Below are 22,627 nucleotides of genomic sequence, written 5' to 3'. Positions count from 1 at the left end.
TTGTTAGGATGCCAGCAGGAATAACCTTTCAGAACTGGTGTTATCTTGTGGTGTCACCAATGAGATCTGTATCCTGATCATTACCTGAGACTGAACCTGTGAACAATACCCTACCACTCCATATAGAACGATCAGTGTGTCCTCCAGATCCTCTCCCTGTGAGGAGATATCCAGCAAGAGAAAGACAGCTTCCTGCATTTTTGCAGGATTACATGAGATTTTCAGTATTAAAGAGAATAAGAGCCAAATGTCTTAAAAGAGCAGAATAAATCCCTGATGCAAGGCTGAAGGTTCAGGCTGTCCTTCATGCATGGAATAATTACTATCCAACAAAAAATACTATGCCTGTAATGTGTAAAGAAAAGCCATCCTGCCATAGCTTGTGCTGCTCCAAATTGGCACAGGAAATATGTCACAGATCTCTGACTTTCTTTCCCCATTTGTGGCATAGTGCTGTTTTTGTTGGACAGTAATCATCTCCCGCAATGCAGTTTCTCCCTTCAAGAGGCCATTGTCTCCCCTCACATTAGAATGAACAGATCAGATTTATATATTTGATCAATCATGTGTCTTTTTTGCCTGACCACCCAGGGAAGTTATTAAAGTTGTAATTGGAGACCACAAAAATATGTATGCTGCGTGGCTTGCTGTAGTTTTGTCTGCGTATCAAATTGTGCTTTGAATACACCTCTTATGGTTTCCAAAAAGTAAGCATGGATTGGTTGTAGCTATGTAAATGGCATCCTTCCATTATGTATCAACAAAAACACCAGACCCATCTTAATAGCCATATTTGTACTGTGTACCTCTAAATTCACTCTCCCGGCAGATTACAAGACTTGTTTACTCTCCAAAATAAAGTTGTATTATTATATTTTACTACTACTGCTTCATTCACCATTATACCAATTTCAGTGGAGTTACACCAGTGTAAAGCTGAAGTAATACAGTGGTCAATCTACACCAATATGTTACTGCAGCTTTACAATGGTGTAATTCATGGACAGGATTCTTCTAGGTATTTTTCCATACAGAGCAACAATGTACTCAGCATGAATTACTATAATTTTAGATTAAGGAAAAACAACAAAACAAGAATGAACAAAATTAAAATTTCCATAGAGACAGCATTGTGTGTTGCAGCATCATATCTGCCTCACAAAATGGCAGCTGCTCATGTAAGAGAGTAGAACCCCTACCAATGTAAAGGCTATCACAGGGAAAACGGTGAAACTTAGCTATGTGTGATGTTCAGTGATCGCCTTGTGCTTCTAGTGCTTGCAAGAGAATTGCTTTATTCTGTATCCATTTTTACCTAGCTGTACATAAGAGCTTCACATCACCTCTCCCAGACTCTTGGTCTGGGAAGCTCAGCCCGTACAGGCACAGCTCCATAGAGCACAATGTACACTGTGTCAGTCACAAAATGAAGCTGATTGCAGATTAAATTGAACAAGTGAAACCTCATTAAATCCTGTGGACTGCTCTATCCATAGGGCTGTATTGCTTCCAGCCATACGGACAGAGCAGTCCACAGGATTTAATACCAAGGCAATTTTTACCAATACAAATAGGGTCAGTTATCAGTGAATATGCTCTCCAGAATGTCATATTTTGCAAAGTGAGCCTTCACTTTGTCAATCAGGCAGGGCACTGACCTCCCAAAAATGTGAATAGTAGTCCACTATAATTAAGTACTGCTTTTTCTTGAAGGTACATAAGTCCACTCCCACTTTTTCCCATGGTCAGGTGGGCATCTCATATGGTAACGGTCTCTTTCTGCTGGTGGTTATCACATGACCAAGGAGTGGAGTTGTTTACTCATTCCTGACCAGCAGACACACTCTTGACACAACTGTCAGTGTCCAGGTGTGAGGCATGGTTTTTTTTTTGCATGATATCCTTACATAATGAGATGGAGACAACAGCTCTGTCCTCAAAATATTATTTTATTCTGTACACTCACCTCACCCTTCATTTGAAAATATGATTCTGCTCCTACTGGTACATGGCTTTTGTCTTCTTGCCACCCTGCTAGTATCGCTCCCCTGGCTGCCTGTATTTGGATGTCCTTTTTTGTAGTCTCTTTGATTTCCATCAACTTTGCTATTGAAATGGGGAGACTGAATTCGTTAACATACTACACTATGTCCTGATCCCCTTCCCTCATCTCACTGATGGTAGGGGTATATGCCCTGCTCAGGGTATCAGCTAACACAAGTAATTGTCCTCGATGATATCTGATTTCCACCTGGTGGCACTGGAGGATCATCAACATGGGCTACAATCTCTTTGGAGCAGTAAGAAGGGGCTTTACCATATTTGTCTCTAGGGGTTTATGATCTGATTGCACTATTATTGGGTGTCTACAAGTGTACTCAGGGAATCAGTCTATTCCAAATGCCACACCCTGAAGCTCTTTTGATGTTTGGGATTTAGTCTGACAGGGTGCAGAAAAGTTACATGCATTCCCTTCTCTGATGCATCACATGGAGTGTCAGTGACTCTCCTGGTACTTCAGGTAAGGTGCATCAGTTATTTGTTTCAGTGTGTCAAATACTTGCTGTTGGAGACCTGCCCAGCTCATTTCAACATCCTGCCTTGTGAGCTGATGTGTGGGTTCTGCTGCCACAGCCAGGTGTGGAAGAACTGGGACAGAAAATGAATCATTCCTGTACCCCTTTCAGATCCACTGGAGCAGGCATGTCTCTGACTGCCTTGATTTTGTTGGGATTTGCTTTCAGTCTCTCTGTTGTGAGCAGATATCTCATGCTGTTTGAGTGGCATATTTTCTGGGTTGAATTTTATGTTCTTGTCCCTGCATTGCTGTAGAAAAGCATGTAGTTTTCTGTCAAGGTCTCATTCGGCTTCTGTATCATTGCTACCTTCACCTACAATGTAAATATCATCTACAATTATTTTCATCCCAGGTAGTCCTTCCAGTGCTTGGGTGAATCTTCTCTGGAACACCTCTTGCAGTCTACTTATGTGCATCAGCATGCACAGCTATCTGTAGCAATCAAATGGTGTTGCAAAGGTTATTAGCAAAGGTTGTCAGCATGCTAGACACTTTATCTTGGCTTATGCGCTCACTTCGCAGACTGTAAAGATTCTAGTTTTGGAAAGTTCTGACAAGATTTAATCAATTGTGAGCAGGCGATAGTGGCATATTTTCAATGCCTAGTTCAGTGCCTTTGAGCCTATGCAGATCAATTTGCCTGATGGCTTCTTTATCACCACTTTGCTACTTACCCAGGTTGTAGTGGCCTCTACAGATGCTGTGAAACCCCTGCAGACTTTTGACCTCCTTGCATTCTGGATTATGCAGTGCCACTGGAATTTTCTATAGTGGCAAGCACACAGGTTCCTTCCAGTTGCAACTTTCCTTCAAGGTATACACTGCCTTTGAAAATATCTCCATATTTTTTCTAAAAGATGTTTCCATTGTCTATGGGACTCTGTCTTTTGGTACTTGCACTGCTACTATAAAATTATGATGCTGCACCCTGATCAGATCCACAATTTGTATGGCTGTATTCTTCCAAGAGGGGTCTGTGGTGCTTACCATTCACCATCACGTACTTCAGTTGGTAGCATGTGTTATTTTTTTCAGGTTAGTTACTGTGAGGCAACATTTTCCTTCGGGCAGCATCACACCCTGATTGTACATTATTAGATTGCATGTTTTGTAATGGGCACATTCGAGTCCAATTCACCCTGAGGAATCACATTGCAGGACGCCTTGTTATCCAGTTGAAATGACATAGGGCATTTCCCTATTAACATTATTTCATGCACAAAGATTGGCATTGTCCCTTTTTGCTTTCCTGTCCTGACAGCCTGAATCTGATATGCCCTTGGACTCAAGCAGAGAGCCATGACGTCATCACTGTTGTCTGATGTGCCCAGGGCCGGCTTTAGGCACTGCGGGGCCCGATTTGAAAGAACTGCCACTGAAGACAGTGGCAGGACTTTGGTGGCAGCTCAATTAGCTGTCAGTGCCTTCGGTGGCATGTCGGCGGATGGTCCTTAGGGATGCGGGGTCCTCTTAGGGGGGCGGGGCCTGATTCAGGGGAATCGGGTGAATCGCCCTAAAGCCAGCCCTGGATGTGCCATCCACTTCTGACTGATTCTTTCCGGGATCTGCCCCTGCTCTTGCACACACTAAAAATAATGCAACTCGCCTTATTCCTTGAACTGCTGTCCTAGTGTGGGGCAGTTCTTCTTTACTCATTTACACTCTCTCCACAGAAAATGCATCTCACTATGGGTATGGAACCCTGGTCACCTGCTCTCCTTTGCTGTCATCTCACTGCATGTACTACTGGGGGTGTTGTGCCTCCTAGGTCTTCCATCCTTTCTCTTGAAGCTCCCACTGCACACCCAATGTCTAAGCATCTGTCTATTGTGAGATTGCCTTCCCGGAGCAGCTGCTCCTGCAGGTGGTGACCCCAAATGCCACAGACTGTCCTGTCGCAAACCAGGGAGCCTGTCAAGTCCCCAAAAATACATATAACTGAACTCCACGGGTTCATTCTGCTTTGGGGAGCAATAGTTCCCCAGGGCTCCGAGGACTGCTGTGAGGCATGGGGCAGTGGAGAGCTTCAGAATGCTGCAGATCCCTCTGCCTTGTTCCCCAATAAGGCAAAGTACCAGTTTTACTTTCCTGCTGTTGTTGGCCTGGTGCATGGCCAGCTCTGTGTACAGCTGGAACGATTTCTTCCACCAGGTCCATTGCAGGGGTAGGTTTGTGTCTGCAAAATCCAGGGCTCCAGGAGGCTTCTCAGAGTTCCATGGCTCACACTATCAGCTTCAGCACTCACAGTTCAGATGCTGCCACCATCTTTTATTAGCCTAGAATGAAGCTAAGTGCAGGTTAAGTTGAACAAGTGAAACTTTATTAAACCCTGGGACTATCCTGTCCAGTTAGCTGAATTGCTTCCAGCCTAACTCTCTGCATTCCCAGTTCTACTGGTGTTCCATCAATAACAGGCCTTCCAGGGAACATGAGCCCTCCGACTCCAGTACCACTGGTCATGACTTACCAGAGAAAAACCCTGGGCTAATATTTTGACAGTGTTCTTCAGATCTGTTTTACCCATAGCCATGAAGAATATTGCACATTCCACTACAACAAATTCTAATGTAAATGATTTTGTAAGGGATGGTAAATACTTTCCATATTTCTGCTGTGACATGATGTAATGAAGCATGAGAAGAGTTGATTACCTATTGTATACAAGCAGCGGAATTTCATAAGTAATTATGTCACATTGACATAGATTTTCTGTGCTCCCAGAGATGATTGCTGGCAAGTCAAGGTCTGGTTACATGAATTATGAGTTTAACATACCACCCAGCTTCAGTTGTATCATGCTGATATGTGTTAGTTATTCAACTACAAAGTCTGAAAATGGTCTCAGTTTTCTTTTCTGAAATGTTTTGTAAACTGTAGATATTAGAAATTGGGAACCCATTCTAAACATCTCTGGATTATCATCTCTTTTACAGCAATAAGCAAAGTTATCCAGAGGCCAAGCAGCGAGGTACACCAGCCATCAAACAGGCTGGGTTGTAGAATCACAAGATTTCCCATGCACCCTCATAGGATATTTTATATTTACCTTGGTATTTTGAGTTCTCTTGCAGTGATTCTCACTGTTATCAGTACGAAACACCACAACACAAAGGAGATTCAGCCCATTAAATCCACTGGCTATTAGAGATCCTGAGGCTAGACAGGCTAATTTTTGTCACCTGTTTTTTCACCAGGGTCAAAGATAAAACACAAATGCATTTTGCAGGTAATCATCCACTTGTACTTTCTTATCAAAAGCTGCTTTTCTCTTCACGCAGAGTGATTAATGTGCCACGATATATCAGATCAAGTTAGGCTAAATCACACAGACTGCTGGGAACAATCATTTTTCTTGCTCTCAGCAGGATCTGGAGGACTGAACTGAAGTAGCATTCACAGAGACAGCAGAGCTTGAAATGACAGATCATTACTTTGATCTTGGCACCCAGGCGGTGGTGCTGGTCTGCCAAATCATTGATGCACTCTACACAGACACACCCCTGTGCAATCATGCAGTAAAGATCACCACCTGACCCTAAGTACACATGAGGCATTGTCATATATTCTTACTGATTCCTTACTTATTTCTTCCTTCCTCTAAAGCTCAGGACCCCTGAATTAGAAAAATCTGTGCATAAAAGCATAATGACCTTAGTGCATGAAAATCATACTTCAAGGGAAACATACATGATTTTTACATTGAGAATGACTAACGTAGACCATAGCTTCACTCTAAAACATGTATTTCACCATGACAGAGATGAAGTAGTACTGAGCAATATATCAAAAACAAACTGAAGAGACTTGTGTTACCATACAGGGATGTACCAGTGCCTTGGGAAACATGAGTGTGGTTCTTGCTTTCAAACAACTTTGAGGTGGCTGCATTTTCGTGAAGTGAAGAGACTATTACTTTCTGATATGGAAACAGAACTCTCAATGGCTTCCACTGGAAGTTGCATGTGTGTATCTTGGATCAGAATTAGGCCCTTGGTTTATAAATTGCTTTCAGAGCTTTAAAACTGAACAGACACTATGATAGAAAGGCTGTACTTTACCATAGGGGATCTTGATCACTCCTTATTCTTTGCAGAGGCATATAAGGGCTCCATTATCATCCACCTTAGGTAGCAATAGCTTTAGTGGGTATTCTCTCAGATGCAAGCATCAAGACCCTCTACTACTGTTTGTGCTTCCATTGCACTTGAAGTCACTGAGAAATTTTTTTGAGAACAAGCAGCTATTTTCCTTATCCTATCTCAATCAGTTTTTATTTTTTTTAAATATACTGTAATTAAGATGTGTTTTTAAAAAAAGGTAATAATTGGAGATATACCAATCTTCTAGAACTGGAAGGGACCTTGAAAGGTCATCAAGTCCAGCCCCCTGCCTTCACTAGCAGGACCAATTTTTGCCCCAGATCCCTAAGTGGCCCCCTCGAGGATTGAACTCACAACCCTGGGTTTAGCAGGCCAATGCTATCCCTCCCCCCACAGTTTGTGTGTTTGATATACTGCCCAGTATTACTATGTAAGTGTCCTGTGTTTACTTAGGGGTCAGATCATGATCACAGTAAAGTGTGTGTATGAGGGGTGGGGGAGAGAGAGAGATAGGCGTATGGTCCCCCTTTACTTTCCTGTACTTGTGACTCCTGCTATTATGGGTAGCGGTGCGAGATGGACAGGAGTTGTCACCAGGCTCCTTAATCCCATCTCCATGTAAGTAGGCAGAAAATGGTTTGAGATTTAGTTCCACCTCCCAAAGCACCTGCCATATCGGCTGAGCCAGCAGATTTCAAGATAGTCTATTCCCGAGGTAGCACAAGTATGTGATGCCCTTTACTCAGGGAAGATTTAAAATATAGACCATGAAGTACACAACAGGGTATACTAACCTGAACACTATCTACTTGTTTTAAGCTAGACATTGTGGTTTTGGGATTTTCTCGTGGCATTTTTAGGATTCAGATTTTTTTCCTGACAAAATAAATACAGAACTGTCCCTTCAGTTAATAAATAATGCACAGTATACCCTCCTGAGACAATTTCATTTATGAGAGTTGGCCAGACCCTCCATCAGAACTGATCAGCCCATATTGCTTTTTGAGTAATGTAACTGTGATGACATCTTCTTAGCACATTACCCCCTCAATTCTTCTTAATGTAAACCTTCTGATTATCTTACAAAGTGCAATGATCTATGTCTAGATTGTTTGTTCTGTTTAAACTCAAATTTATTATGTCTTTTTACATATTTCCTGGAGAGTTGTAGTGCAATGTTGAGGAGATTTATTGTCCTGACAAGTGCATTTCTTGTGTGATAATTGTATGAGATAGCAGCGTCTTTAGCCACTCTGATCACAGGATACAAGCCCTTTTCCAAGATCTAGTTAATGCACATGCTCATCATCAACCCCCTTCCAGACTCTCAGGCCTGGATTAACTAGTTTGGAGAGTAATGGATTGGTCTATTTAACTTACTGTTCGTTCTTTGTTTCTTTACCTTCTTATCTTGCACAGGCAGATCCTCTAACCTGGTCAGATAGAAAGCAAGTTTCATCTAAATTAGCTCCTCCATAACCTTTGCATATAAACACACTTCTGGCAGAGATTCTATGTACAGTACACAAGCTTGGGAGCCCAGCATATGTAAGGAAATCAAGATTGGTCTCTTTGTATGCAACTGAGGCAGGCACTACATTCATTTTCAAGAAGAAAGAGAAAATAAACTAAGACATAGTACAATGCAGAGCAAATGTTAAACAGTATTAATTGTGTACACACCTATTCATTTGCTAATAATTCACCATTGACTTATTATTATTTATATTGCAATAGTCTCCAGTCAGGATCAGTGAGCCGTTGTACTAGCTGCTGATTGGTTGTTTGTCCTAAACTTCTTCTGCTGAAGAGGCAGAAGGAGTGTGCCTCATACAACCAATCAGCACACACAAAAGAATACTCTGCGTTCCACTGGTAGTATGGAGTTTTCAAGCATGACTTGTCAATTCATTCTTAAGGCAACCCACCATCTATGCAGTTGCTGCTGAAGTCTTCGAGGCTGGATCCATATTGGGAGTTTCTGGCTGGTGAAGGGATATAACCCAGACTATGGTCCTTCCTGTTCACGTTCAGTTCCCAGGGGGGCAGTAGGGGTCCTTTCTGGGCCTCGCCTTTCCCTACTACTGCTTCTGGTGAAGACTAGTGCTGAAAGAACTAGTCATTATTCGTTTGCTTCTAGTACCGTTTTATGTTCGTAAATTCTCTGAGAACAGACTTAGATTCTTATGACTTTGTTCATTATTTGATGAATGGCGTATGAAAATATATCTTAGCCTATGGATAAACCATGGCTTTTGCTTTGAATAGTAGGTAATTGTAATTTGATATTCCACTGTGTGATTAGTCACCTAGGTCTCATGTGATTGTTTCTTCTTCCCAACTGGATGACTTCTAAACCAAATAGAAAGCCCCTGGCGGGCCAGGCCGGTGTGTTTACCTGCCCCATCCACAGGTTCGCCCAGTGGCCGTGGTTCGCTGCTCCAGGCTAATGGGAGTTTCAGGAAGTGGCGGCCAGTACGTCCCTCAGCCTGCGCTGCTTCCAGCAGCTCCCATTGGCCCGGAGCAGCGATCTGCAGCCAGTGGGAGCCGCAGTCGGCTGGACCTGCGGACGGGGCAGGTAAACTACACCGGCTCAGCTCGCCAGGGGCTTTCCCTACACAAGCAGCGACCCATGTTTGAGAAACCCTGCGATAGACATTGTCATTAATAATGTTACCAAAGGTTACATTAGCTTTTAGCATTAAAAACCCAAGTAGGTACAGTATGTTTAAGGGAATAATTTACTGCACAGTTTTTCTGGACACCCAATTTCCTATGCTGCTCTCTCTTCCCCACTTTATATTAATAATTTTAGGAGGGCAATGTTAGTACTGATTGGATGGCCAGTTTACCAGTAAATTGCAAGTGCATCCCAGTAAAATAAAGAGTATTTATCAAAAAAATCTACTCAAGTTCCCTCCAGACCCCACTTCAGGTCCTCATAATCTCTCTCTCTCCCCACCAGGTGGATGCCCAAGGAGATTTTTGGAATAAACAAACAAACGAAAAGTTCTGTCCTCTCTTTCTTCCCTTATGGGAGAGGGATATCTCTGGGACAATAAAGGGCGCTAAGGGTGACCTGCTCAGGCAGTCTTCCTGGGTCAGCCCTTTGGACTTATCTAAATGGGGTTTACCTTCAGCTCCTCCACATGGGCCATATTGCTCTGAGGCTGGGTCTTGCAGCTTCAAAAGTGGTGAGGTTTATTACTGTATCCCTCTCAGCAAGCCACCCCCTTCCTGTGGCAGCTTTTTCTTATAATCTCCCCACCCTTCAGACAGAACAAACCTTGCAGGTGCATCTCATTGGGGTTGAGCAGGCCCAGAGGTGTAAAAATCCTCATAATACACAAATAACCATTTTAAAAGTTTCTTCCTAATTTCATGCAGTTAGTGGCTGGTTTACACCTCAAAACATGAGGATTTACATCCCTGGTATGTATTTTTAGCCTGTTTAAGGTAACTGTGGATTTTTTATTACTCGTATACCTGTCTAATCCTTTTCTGAAGCCTACTGTGCCTTGAACTGAATGTCATTTGTGGAACTAGATGCAGAAGCTGAGAGAAACCAGTGGAGGGATTCAAAGAAGAAACTGACTTGATCCAAGTAGTGGAATAGGAAGATGACTTGAGCTGCAGTTTTGGGTAGCCTGGATCAAAGATGCAATTACAGGAGTTGATGTGGGAACTACCTAAAGAGAGGAAAGGAGGATAGATCCGCAGCCATAGTTTCATTCTCTTTGCACCACTCCTGCAGCAGCTGAGGATTTAAGGGAATCCCTCGCTAGCCTGGCCAGAATACATAGTGCTCAGGTAATAGAGGGGAACAGACTAACAAGCACCACATCAGTCACTTCCGGTTAAAGTAGCCTTCTATTAAACCTAATAGAAGCTATGTCTGAATAGCCTAGACCGCTTTGGAAATCTTATGGGCTAGACTGAGAAAAGGATGTAGGCATCTCATTGCCATTTTAGGCACCATTGACATTCACAAAACCCCCGCTTAGCTGCCATCTAACCCTGGAGGCACCTAATGTCTCTAGGTGCTCAATTTTTCCACCCTTGATGGGCCTAAGTTTTAGCAGCTGGGCTTGTGCTCAGCTACTTCTGTCCTCACCTCTTCCCAGTAGCTTGGCACCTAAGCCTCAGTAGGATTCACAAACTAGATGGAGCCCTGCCTATCTTGCCTGCAGGGCCCAATCCGGTAGATGTGCTCAGAGCACACGTAACTCCACACAAAATGGCCAGTGGGAGAAACCCAGTTTAATTCCTGCCTCTGTCTGATGTGGAAAAGTGTCTCCCACTTCTCAGGTGAGTGCCCTAACCACTGGGCTCTGGGATATTCTGATATGGGTTTCCAGTGTTGAAGCTGTTCCACTGTATATGGCATTCTTAAATATGCATTGGGCCATGGTAAGTCTGAGAATAAGTCTATATCTGAGGCGGCGACCCATGTTCAAATCCCTTCTCCACATCAGGCAGAAGGAGGAACTGAAGCAGGTTCTCCCATGTGAGTGCCCTAACCATTGGGTTAAAGTTTAAATGAGGTGGCTTTCTCCCTCCTTGTGTGGAATTAGATGTGCACTGCCACCTTTCTTGCAAGAAACTGCTTAGGCAGCTGAAAATGGCGATAGACACCAAACTCTCAGAGGGTGGTGCTTAGGATCCAATCCTCTCCTTGGCATCTACTATTGACTAGCTAAGGCAGCTGTCTGCTTAGCATGCAGGCTTTTGTGGCCCCCCTTTTCAGGTGCCTCTCTCCCTATGTATTGTACATGACGCCTAGGCATCTAACTCAGGGTTTGCACATTCCACAGGCAAGACGGCTCATAGATGCTGCAATGCCTTATGGCATATTGGAAATGGTTAAAATGACAAGCTATCACTCAAGTGCAAGGGATTTCCTGATCCTGTTTGCAGGGTAAGAGGCTCTGGTGGAAACCCTGTGATCTGAGTCATCTGAGCTAGTTTGCAGATAGCCAGTTTAGAGTGGGGTGGGATGAGTTGAGCTTCTCTGTTTTACAATGCAATCTCTCTCTCTCTCTCTCTCTCTGTTTTGGGGTTTCTCTGTGTTATTGTTCTTAATTCTAAGAAATAAGGTAATGCTACATTGCAACCTTCCAGCAAGAGTACTCTATGTTTTTATCTAACTTGTGTTTGTATGCCATGAATGTAACATGCATAACTCTTTGTGAATCTACCCCTATGTTTGTAAATTTTAAAAGTGTGTGTATATATAGGTATATACAGGGGGTAACTAAAACCATGGTAGTATTGTGATAGTAGTTGACCCACTGGAAGTGAACATCATGTGCCTCAGCAAGTTGTGAAATAATTCCTAGGTTCTGGTACCATAGTTATTGGGGAACAGGCCCCTGTTCCCCTGAGAAGCACATGGCTCCCTAAGGTGATACTAGCAGCATTGTCAGCCACAAGGCACCTCTCTACTTCTCCATATCTCTGCTAGAGGACAGAGTTACCAATATCTTGGTAGAACTCCATGGTATTCATTAGCATTACACATATCCGCTGTTAATCAGTAGTTGGCAGGTTAGAAAGTATTTGCCAGTTCATGGGGCCAGTGGAGTTTGTTTCTCCTCCCCACACTATGAACAACTTATACCTCCAAAGTCCCTGTTAATTCTGTTTCTCCAGAACAGCTCATATGAAGGAGCAGAAAGAGGTTGTGCTGCAATCAGTCTGGAAGAACATGCTTTAGATGGGTGGTGGTCTACAACTCAACACCATGGTATAAAAACTAAAAGCAGGGGTCACAGTTCATTAAGCAACATGTGTGATACCATTGTACTCGTAGTGCTGAGACCTGCTACCATGAATATAGACACAGGGACATACGTACAGTATATACATAAAGCAGACACATGGCTTATAAGGATATTCCTGTGTTTATACCAGTGTTTAATTTTTGCCAAGGCTAAGCCCTGGCACCTCTAGGCTTGGCAGTTCATAGCCCTGGCACCTTTGGGCTTGCTGTGTCAATTATGAAAGTAAAAAAATTGCTTGAGCCCCAGCACCTGTTTTATTACAAATTAAGTACTGGCCTATGCTCATTTAGCTCAGTGATTTCTCTTTGCTTTCAAGTACAACAACATTAAGGCTGAATTTCAATTTTATGTGTTTAATGCAAAGGAGGTTACAATATTCTGGTTTAATATTTCATTTCATACGGCTGGTGTTATCTTTGTTTAATGCCCTTAGTCTACTGTGTTGCCTAGTGGAACTTGGTGCACATTAAATACTCAGAAATGCTTTCTCACTAATAATGAAGCTGTTCAGATATCAGGTTTATATATGTGGAAGAGGGGGAAGATAAGTTTATAAGGAACTGATTATATATAACATTGTATAGCTATCTAATGCTGAACAGAGAGAAAGAGACTAACTCTGAGTAGGCAACATTAGAAAAAAGAAATTGGCTTATTTAAGTAGGAGCTCAGACAGCAAACTCAGCCATAAGAGGTGGCAAGAGTTCCTAAGGCATCTATTTTTTCTTCCTGCTCACTGATACATTTAATGTTGCTGATCCCAGGATATGAATAAAAATATCATTATTGCCCACTGGTGGAGAGACTCAGACATGTTCCCTAGAAGCAATTGTCAGAAAAATGTACTGTTGGTATGAAAATCCCCCCATAAATGCAGAGAACCTTCCATGTCAATTCCAAAGATCAGATGGAATATCAAGATCCCCACATTCTTATCTCCATCCAAATTTTTGATAACATATATCCCTTCCAGTCACTGACACTTGCAGTTCACATGTGCAAGTTTACAAGTTGTCTCTGACGACAGCACAAGACGTATTAGTATACTGCTAAAGGCCATACATTGTTAGAACATCAAAAACTTTATAATGGAAAGATTAGCTGAAAGCTATATTTCAGTTACAGTTATGCATAGGAACAAGATTCCTCTTATGCCCCACAACCACACTAGATAAAATATATTGATAGGTTAGCGGGTAGAGTGCAGATGTAGCAGTTCAAGGTGCGTGTAAAATTGTGTAACCATGTGATAAATGTGGGCGTGGCATGTTTATGATACCAATAATCACATATGTGATACTATATTTATTATAATATTTTCCAGAATCATGTGCTAGTTAATCAAATGGTTAGGCATTTTTCCACACACCGTGCACTCTGCCTCACTTGACTTTCAATGGGATTTAGGAGTTTTTTTAAATTTTTACCTCATGCATTTGCTGAGAATCTGGAAGCATGTGCTGAACTTTAAGCATATGTAGCTTTAACAATATGTTTAAGTTCCACTGAGGTCAACTGTTTATATAAAAATGATTATGCCATATTAAAACAAAAGCAATTCAAAATATAAACATAACAGCCACACTGTACATGTTGTCAAGTATCAGAGGGGTAGCCGTGTTAGTCTGGTTCTGTAGAAGCAGCAAAGAGTCCTGTGGCACCTTATAGACTTGCATCCGAAGAAGTGGGTATTCACCCACGAAAGCTCATGCTGCAAAAACATCTGTTAGTCTATAAGGTGCCACAGGACTCTTGGCTGCTTCTACTGTACATGTTGATTAACTGAACGAGATGTGGTATTTATCTTGCCTTTCAGAAAAAGGAAGTTTTTTGTTAAAGTGACTGACTCTAAATAATAGAAAATGAACCTGAACAGAGTGCAACATATCATATAGCTATAATTATTACCTTGGTTTTCATATTCATTCTTTTCTTTCTCTGACCCATTTCACCTGATGAGTTAACCTGAATGCTAATTCTCATTTGTCCTGTTGTATTCCAGAGTGCAGTTTTGTAGCATTGTTGCTTAAGGGATCCAACTGTATTTTAGCCTTTTTGAAAATGCCAAATAGTAAAGTATCTGAACTTGTCTTTAAAACTTAACCTTCACATTGATGAAACTGAAAACAACTCTCACTTGAAATCAGTACAAATGGTTTTCCCAGAAAACACTGTTGTGAATTACAGACTGCAAAAGTTTACCAGAAGAGTCTTGCACACAGGATTTTCAAGAATGAGTCTCATGACAGGGGAATGCAGAACTGGGCGGCATTAATAAGAGTATCAGATGTTAAACAAGGTAGCCATTCTCTTCTAGCACAGCTTAACTGGAATGCTGTGCTCAGTATTGAAGACTGATATTTCAAGAACAGGCAGACAAGTTAAAGTCAGCAGGAGAGCAACAAAAGTGATAAAGAGTTTGGAAAAATAAGATCCGTGGAGAAAATACATCAGAGAAATAAATACCAGGGATGGAGAAGAGTTATTTAAGTTAAGGGCCAATGCTGGCACAACAACAAATGGATATAAACTGACCATCAACAAGTTTCGGCTTGAAATTAGACACTGGTTTCTAACCATCAGAGGAGTGATGTTCTGGAAAAGGCTTCCAAGGGGAGTAGTGGGAGCAAGAAACTTACCTTGTTTCAAGACTGAGCTTTAAAAGTTTATGAGGAGGGTATGATGAGATTGCCTACAATAATATATGGCCCATTTGCAATTCCTATTACAAATATCTCCAATGTCCAGAGATGGTGCACTAGATGAGGAAGGCTCTGAGTTACTACAGAGAATTCTTTCCCAAGTGTCCAGCTAGTGGGAATAACCAATCACCATATTTGGTGATGGGAAGGAATTTTCCCCTAGGTCAGATTGGCAGAGACCCTGGGACAGTGGGGGTGGGGAGGTGTTGCCTTCCTCTTCAGTGTGGGGCACGGCTCGTTTGCTGGTTTGAACTAGAGTAAATGATGGATTCCCTATAACTTGAAGTCTCTAAATCAAGATTAAAGGATTTCAGTAACTCAGCCAGAGGTTAGGGGCCTATTGCAGGAATGGGTGGTCGAGGTTGTGTGGCCTGCAATGTGCAGGATATCAGACTAACTAGATGATCATGATGGCCCCTTCTGGCCTTAAAGTCTATGACTAATATTGATGGCCCTTGATTGCTTTGTCACAACTTGTCAGATAGTCTTTCCACTAGATGTCAAGTCTCTGCTACAAAATGGATACTCTAAAAGACAATGGAGATTGCAATAATAAATGGCATTCGCTAAACAAAATGGAATTCATAAGTTTTCAAAGACATATTCCCCCACACAGTCACAGTAGGTACTTTATAAGTATCGTAGGCAGACAGACTCTGCAACCAGGAGGAAGCTGAAAGAGAATTATATTTTAAACACATTGTGAATCAAAAGTGGGAGGATTGCGGTACTGTGGTGGAAGTGGAAGGGAAATGCAACTTGAATTCAGCATAGTTAGAGAGATTCTTGCTGCTAAGGACTTTGCAGGCAGATCCTTTTTTAAAATTGCAATTAACACAATAGATATAAAGATTTTCCTCATTTTTCATTGATAGGGTCCCAGCCATGCAATATTGAGAGTTGGTATATACCTCTTAGCCCCCAAAAACCCATCCAGCCAACTAGAACAGAGCTGTATATTGTTCATCTCTAAAAATATTATATTCATTCATAACTCCACCAAAATATACAGCCATTTCTATCAAACCAGTGTAAAGCAAACACCATACATGGTAATTTATAAACTGATGGAAACATATCCCCATATGAAAGCATATCATCTTTTTTATCATCAGATTTCTTAGAATCTGATTGTATATCATTAAAGTAAATGGGAGCACTGACATTTATCTCATTGGACAAAAGATCAGACCGTATATGAGTTTAATTTGTCCAGATCAGTTAACGAACTCTTCTAAACAGCAGTGAAGAAAGTATTTTTATTTTAAATAGCAGTTAACATTCATATTCACCATACACAATCTCTTGTAGACTTCATAAATGGTATTCATACTTCTAAAGTTTGTGTCACCCTCCTTCAAATGTCCAGTGTGATTAGGAGTGAGGATGTATGGCCAGATCATCCTGTGCTCCAGCTATACTCTGACTGCCGAAAATGATGGTTGAAGCTGTTGAGCACAAATTAGAGCAGTTCTCAGGTTTCTCTAGGTTACACTAGAAACCAGTCCCCAATAGGACCCAGAATTGGGGGCCAGAGGCACAAATTTATATAAAACCACCTCTCAATGCCACCTCCAGGCTGTGTCAAGCTCATTGGCTCAGTCACAAATCTGATCATAAGAACTGGGAGGCAGGGAAAACAATTTTTTAACCCTATGTGAATGAAAATGAGCAAACCTTAAGTGATAAGCTGGTAAATTAAAAATTAAAAAAGTAAAAACTTACAAGTTTATCATTTGTGTATTATTTAAGTGGTAACTAGATATGCATACATTTAACATGCTTTGTTCTGAGATTGGAGAGATTTTTCTAATGATAAACTTCTTGTCTAACATTTGCTGTATTAGATGGTGGCGTAGTCACCGAAGGGAAATGTTGAGTACCATATTACTGGGAACATCTAAAACCGAACTCGATGTTTGCTGAGTTATGCCTAAAGTTGGTGCACAGATTTCCTTTTAAATTCTAAGATAGAGCTTTAATCCTTTTGGAAGCCAGTCCTTCCCCACTCATCCCCTGCCATTTCAGATGGTGGCCAAGCCTCCAATATACTGGGTTGCAACTCTGTACTCCTTATAGAAATTGTTTAGCTTTTCCTTGACAATAGCCATACAATAATTAAGGTTTAACTTAGCCCCAGGGTTAGTAAATCAATACAACACATCTCATGTGGGTTAATTGTAAAATAGGGTCAAATTGAACTAGGATAACTTGGGAGGTGGTGGAAAGAAATAGTGAAAGAGCATAGAAAACTTACAGAATGTGCGGTGGGAAGGATATTAGACTACAGAAACTACATACCAGATTAGACCAGTAGTTCATCTAGCTCAGTATCCAACTCTCAGACCTCCAGAACCAAATGCTGAAGAGAAGATGCCTCCCAAATTGGCAATAATGGAATGACCTGCCCACCGTGGAAGTTCCTTTTGAAATCATGCTAGCTAGAGATTGGGTTATGCTTTGGAACATGAGGAAAGACCCTCATTTCTCACCCACTATCTAATGTAACTGTTGATATCATAAGCTATATAAATGTTTGCTCTCTTTTTTTATATCCCACTCCAGCTCTTGACCTCTGTTATACCTAGTAATTGTGTTGTGTACGAAAAAATATTTTATTTTACCAGTTTTAAATGTGTTGCCTTTAGTTTTCATTGAATGTCTCCTCAGCCTTTTCATTGTTCCTGCATATGAAAATCTTCCACATACTTTTGATCATTTTGGTCACCATAATCTCCAGTGTGGTTAGGGGCAAGGATATAGGGCCAGATCACCCTGTACTGCAGCTATACCTTGCTGCCAAAATTGTCAGTTAAAACAGTTTCAGATGAGCATGAGTTAAAGCAGCCCTCAGGCTTCCCTAGTTTACACTAGAGATCAGTCCCCAGTAGGATCAGAATCAGATGGGGGAAGATGGAAGAGCAAAAAGTTAGGTAGAGCCACCTTTTGATGCCACCCCCAGGCTGTATCAAGTTCATCAGCTCAGTCAAAAATCCAAATCAGGCTTTTTAAAAAAAAAAAAAAAATTTACCACCTTAGTCTTTATTTGTTTAACATAAATTACACAAGTAACAACTGCACTGAAAGGACACTATGCTGTTAAAAGAATAGTCTCCCAAAAGTGTCACTTTGTTTATGGACCAATTCTAAAGAACACTTTGGGGCTTTTTTGGGTTTGGCAAATGAGTTACTTAGCCATCCCACTCAGTAATCTCCTTAATTTAAATTACATTGATGATGTTATTGGGTGAATAATTTCAAGCACTGAATAAATTTGAGAAAAACCAATCTGTTAATACATGATTCATGAATACAAAGTGGCAAAATGAACTGAATAAGCAATTCATTTAAAAAAAAATCATTCACCCAGCTCGTTAATACCCTTTGAGGAAAAATATACATGGTTGCCAAGTGTAGCCCTTTGGTGTAGAGTATTGATGTAAATTTTTTTCTGCTAGGTGTATAATGCTTGGTTCATCTTTCACTTGACTGCTTGGGAGAATATAGAGTATTTCATGAGATTGCTGACATAACCTTAACAGCTATAATTTTGCCATTTACTGGAGGAAAAGGCTTCAAATCTTTAAGCAGTTCACTGTACCTTTGACACTAGGTAAATCGTCACCAACATCTAGGGCATTAGCAATCTGGAGAGTTAAAATAGGACTGCCTTCCTCAGACCGCCATGACTTCTTGACTATATTAAGTGGCAAAGACCTCTTAAAGGCTATCCATGAAAGCAAAGCAAACTAGCAGAAAAGAGAAAAGAGTAGAAATACATATCAGCTACTGACAGAGTGAAATGTATTTGGAAACATTATGTCCTCCTCACCTTTTAATCTTTCAAAAGTTTTAGCTGATGTACAGTGTGTGCCCATAGAATCACAGAAAGTAGAGATGGAAGAGATCTGGTACATCATCTAGTCCCCGCTCATGCCAGTAATGAACTGTTCCCTATGTTATAGTGAATCAGGGTTCTTATGCCATGTCAAACAGTATTTGATCATCTGAAGCTGAACTGGCAGTCAAATAAATGATGGCTTCTTCCACTTCCTGTGAATGAATATCCCACAGTTAAACTATGAATACATATTTCCTGATACTCTAAATTTTCCTTTCATTTACTTCAGCATGTCACTTATATCTTTTTCTGCTTTCTTTAGGAATCAATCCCTCTGGTACCTTTAGCTACTACATCATTTTGCAAACTCCTAATATTCTTTCAGCTATCTCCTCCAAGGTCTTTTTTGGCATTACTGCTTTCCAAGCATCTGTCTCCAGATTATTTTTCCTGAAATAACTAGCAGGTTTCTCTGTTAAATATGATTGTTTCCTGACTGTATTTTTAGCCTTTGTCCAATTTGTATTCTCTCTCTCTTTTCACTGGTGTTAACAGCTTCTTCCAAGTTAGTATCAACTGTGATTTTAATAATTGTTATTTTTATTTACCCCTTCTTCTAGGTCACTAAGATGCAGAATAAAAACAGACTTAACCTTGATCTGTGTAGCACACAATTGCAAACCTCCAGTCTAATACATTGCCTTTGTCATCCTTCAGTTATACTGTAGTCTGTGAAACAGGGTCCAATATCAAAGCTAATTTCAGTTAATTTTTATAGTAAGGTGCTCTATCAAATCCTGGATAGCAATAATATTACTGTGGTCCTGGAATGCTAAATCAACAGCATTTCCTTCATCTAATTCTATAACAGTTAAAGCAAACAAACAATCAGGTTTGTCAAGTTTTGTTTTTTCTAGAAATGAGCCCACACTCAATCCAACCTACTCCCACTGAATTTTGAGAGCATTCAGAGCAGGGCTTACAGGATCATGACCTATGCTTGCTGAATAGAATATTCTCACAGCTTTAATTGTTTTTATTACCTATTTAGAGTATATACAAACAATAATAATTGGAAAAAGTATTACTAAAGCATGTTAGATCTAATGTCATTGATCAGGGAGCCCTTTTGTTGTACGTGCTGTGCAAACAAAGATAAAAAAGATATAGCTCCCTAGTTTAGTAGGGTTAGGCTTACTCAACAATAATTACCAGGTCAGTTATTTTTCCATTGTTAAAGATTAATACTATATTTCTTTTGTTCATTCATCTGGGGCCTCCCAGAATCAAAAAACCTGAGCCTTGTCGCATAGAATATCAGGGTTGGAAGGGACCTCAGGAAGTCAGCTAGTCCAATGCCCTACTCAAAGCAGGGCTAATCCCCAGACAAATTTTTATCCCAGTTCCCTAAATGGCCCCCTCAGGGATTGAGCTCACAACCCTGGATTTAACAGGCCAATGCTCAAACCATTGAGCTATCCCTCCCCCACTCCATATTGCCTCCAAGTTCCTCTCAGCTATTCTGAACCCTGAAAGTTACAGCACAATCTCTTGCATATGTTCACTTCTCAGTCAGAGAACCTGTACTTAATCCTCACTCTATGACCATCCCCTACACCCCAGGAAATATCACAGGAACAGATTAATTATGATAATCAGTCATCTTATACTGATTTTACTTCTTGTGCTGCCACTTCTAAAAAGGACAAACCAATCTTTTCATATCACCAGTAACCACTAACACTGCCTTTACCTAAGTCAAGAATTTTAAGAAAGTGCTCTTTTGAGTTCATGATGCTGCTATGTGCCCTCTCCCCCTCGTACTCACACAAATACATAATAGGTCTGTTAGGGTTCTCTGAGCCCTATATTATCTGTCTAACACTGGAGAGATTCATTCTAGAATCATGCTCAGTCATTTTTGTGCTCGTTATGTAACACTTTTAAAAAGATGATTTTTATTTCTACCTGTTTTATTACCTAGTTCCATCCAGGGCCTGTGCAACCCACTAGGAGACCTAGGCGATTGCCTAGGGTTCTAGCTAACATTTCGGGGGTGGTGGCTGCTCTGGCCATCGGCAGTATTTTGGGGGTGGGACCTTCCGCCACCTAGGGTGCCTAAAAAGCTGGCAGCGCTCGTGGTTCCATCCCTTCTGCTTACCTGGCTCAACCCTGTTTTCCCTCTCCTACCCGAAGTAGTATATTTGCTCACTCAGATTTCTTGAAGTACTGCATTCCAGAGCCCTCATTCTCTGCAGTGAGAGTGAGGTAGACTATTGTTTTCACACACACAGAGGGGGAAAAGAAAATAAGATATTTATAATAGATGTTTACAATAACTATTGGGAGTAGATATCTGCAGATTGTGGTGTAATTTATTACACTTTCAGCTCAGGCGTATTCTGAGGTTAGACCCACCCTACCAAGGCTGTATTTTGATATATACCTTCCTCCCCCCCTTTTTTCCTTCCTTCTCATCCAATCAAACATGCAGATACTCTTTGGTCTATGGCTATTTCATGTGAGTAGATATAATAATTGTGAGACAGTATATACATTCTGTATCATAGAATCTCAGGGTTGGAAGGAACCTCAGGAGGTCATCTAGTCCAACCCCCTGCTCAAAGCAGGACCAAACCTGTACTTAGTTAACTACAAACATATTAGGCTCTGCTGTCAGTTACAACTTTTAAGCCCCACTGAAGTCAATAAAAGACAAATCAGAATTAGATGCTTTGTTAGGAATTTAGGTTTCTTGCCTGCACAGTCTCTGGTAGTGCCAGCCATAAGATGAGTTATTTATGAAAAGCACTTCATGGTATTTTAATGTACCACAGTGATTTATTTATATCAAAATAAAATTGCTGCAGTAACATATAGTTCTTATTAGAGTCCCTCATTTTGATTCATTTCATTTATGCTGAGTATATAGCTGCAATACCTCGTCACAACACAGAAATAAAGAAACTCCACAAACACCATCAGTTTCAATCTAGAGTTATAAGTACTTCTATCGCATACCCTCCAAACATAAAATCAAGGCTTACATCAGCCACACAGCATATAGAGTCAAGCAATTCCTACAGTTCAGGATCAAACATATGCACAGTTTAAGTCTCTAACTTCCTCTAACTTCCCCAGTGTTCTTTTCTGCTTTTCTGTCTGGTGATTTATATCCTCACCATGTAATTGGGCGGGGGGAGATGTTGACAAGCTAAATTGCAAACAGCAGCCATAGGGCTTCTGGCTACCTGGGCATGATTTTAACCCCTCATTTGAAAGACCAGTGGAAGGCTTATCCAGGTAGTCACTTATGATTTAATATTTTGACAAAAAGCTGTGGAACTACATTTATTATTATTATGTTACCCTGCATAGGCTCCACCTGCAGAGTAGCAAAATCATTATCTCTTATACTCCCACAAACCCCTGCACAATTAGTAGGGTGATTGTACTAAGCCTCTGCATTCATCATTTCATCCTGCATTTTGTTAGTGGAAATATTAGCTTTAAACCAATGGGTAAGGTAGGTTAAATAGCTTTCAGAATGACAAATTCTCAGTAATGCTATCTTAAGTGTCAGCATTGTAAAGATAGTTTCAAAGCTTCTATGATTTTACCCC

General features: G+C 40.9%; 1 long non-coding RNA gene across 1 annotated transcript; it reads right to left on the bottom strand.

Annotated features, from left to right (window-relative positions):
* Positions 1-16,495: 16,495 nt before the first annotated feature.
* On the bottom strand, positions 16,496-22,134 carry LOC123367156. The gene is made up of 3 exons (XR_006578329.1): positions 22,052-22,134; positions 18,996-19,216; positions 16,496-16,611 (listed from the first exon to the last, which is right to left on the bottom strand). It is a non-coding gene; the product is annotated as an uncharacterized LOC123367156 (long non-coding RNA).
* Positions 22,135-22,627: the final 493 nt, after the last annotated feature.

This window comes from Mauremys mutica, chromosome 1 (assembly GCF_020497125.1).
Source record: "Mauremys mutica isolate MM-2020 ecotype Southern chromosome 1, ASM2049712v1, whole genome shotgun sequence".
Taxonomy (NCBI): domain Eukaryota; kingdom Metazoa; phylum Chordata; order Testudines; family Geoemydidae; genus Mauremys; species Mauremys mutica.
Note: the sequence above shows the minus strand (reverse complement) of the source record. Positions and strands in the feature narration are given on the sequence as shown.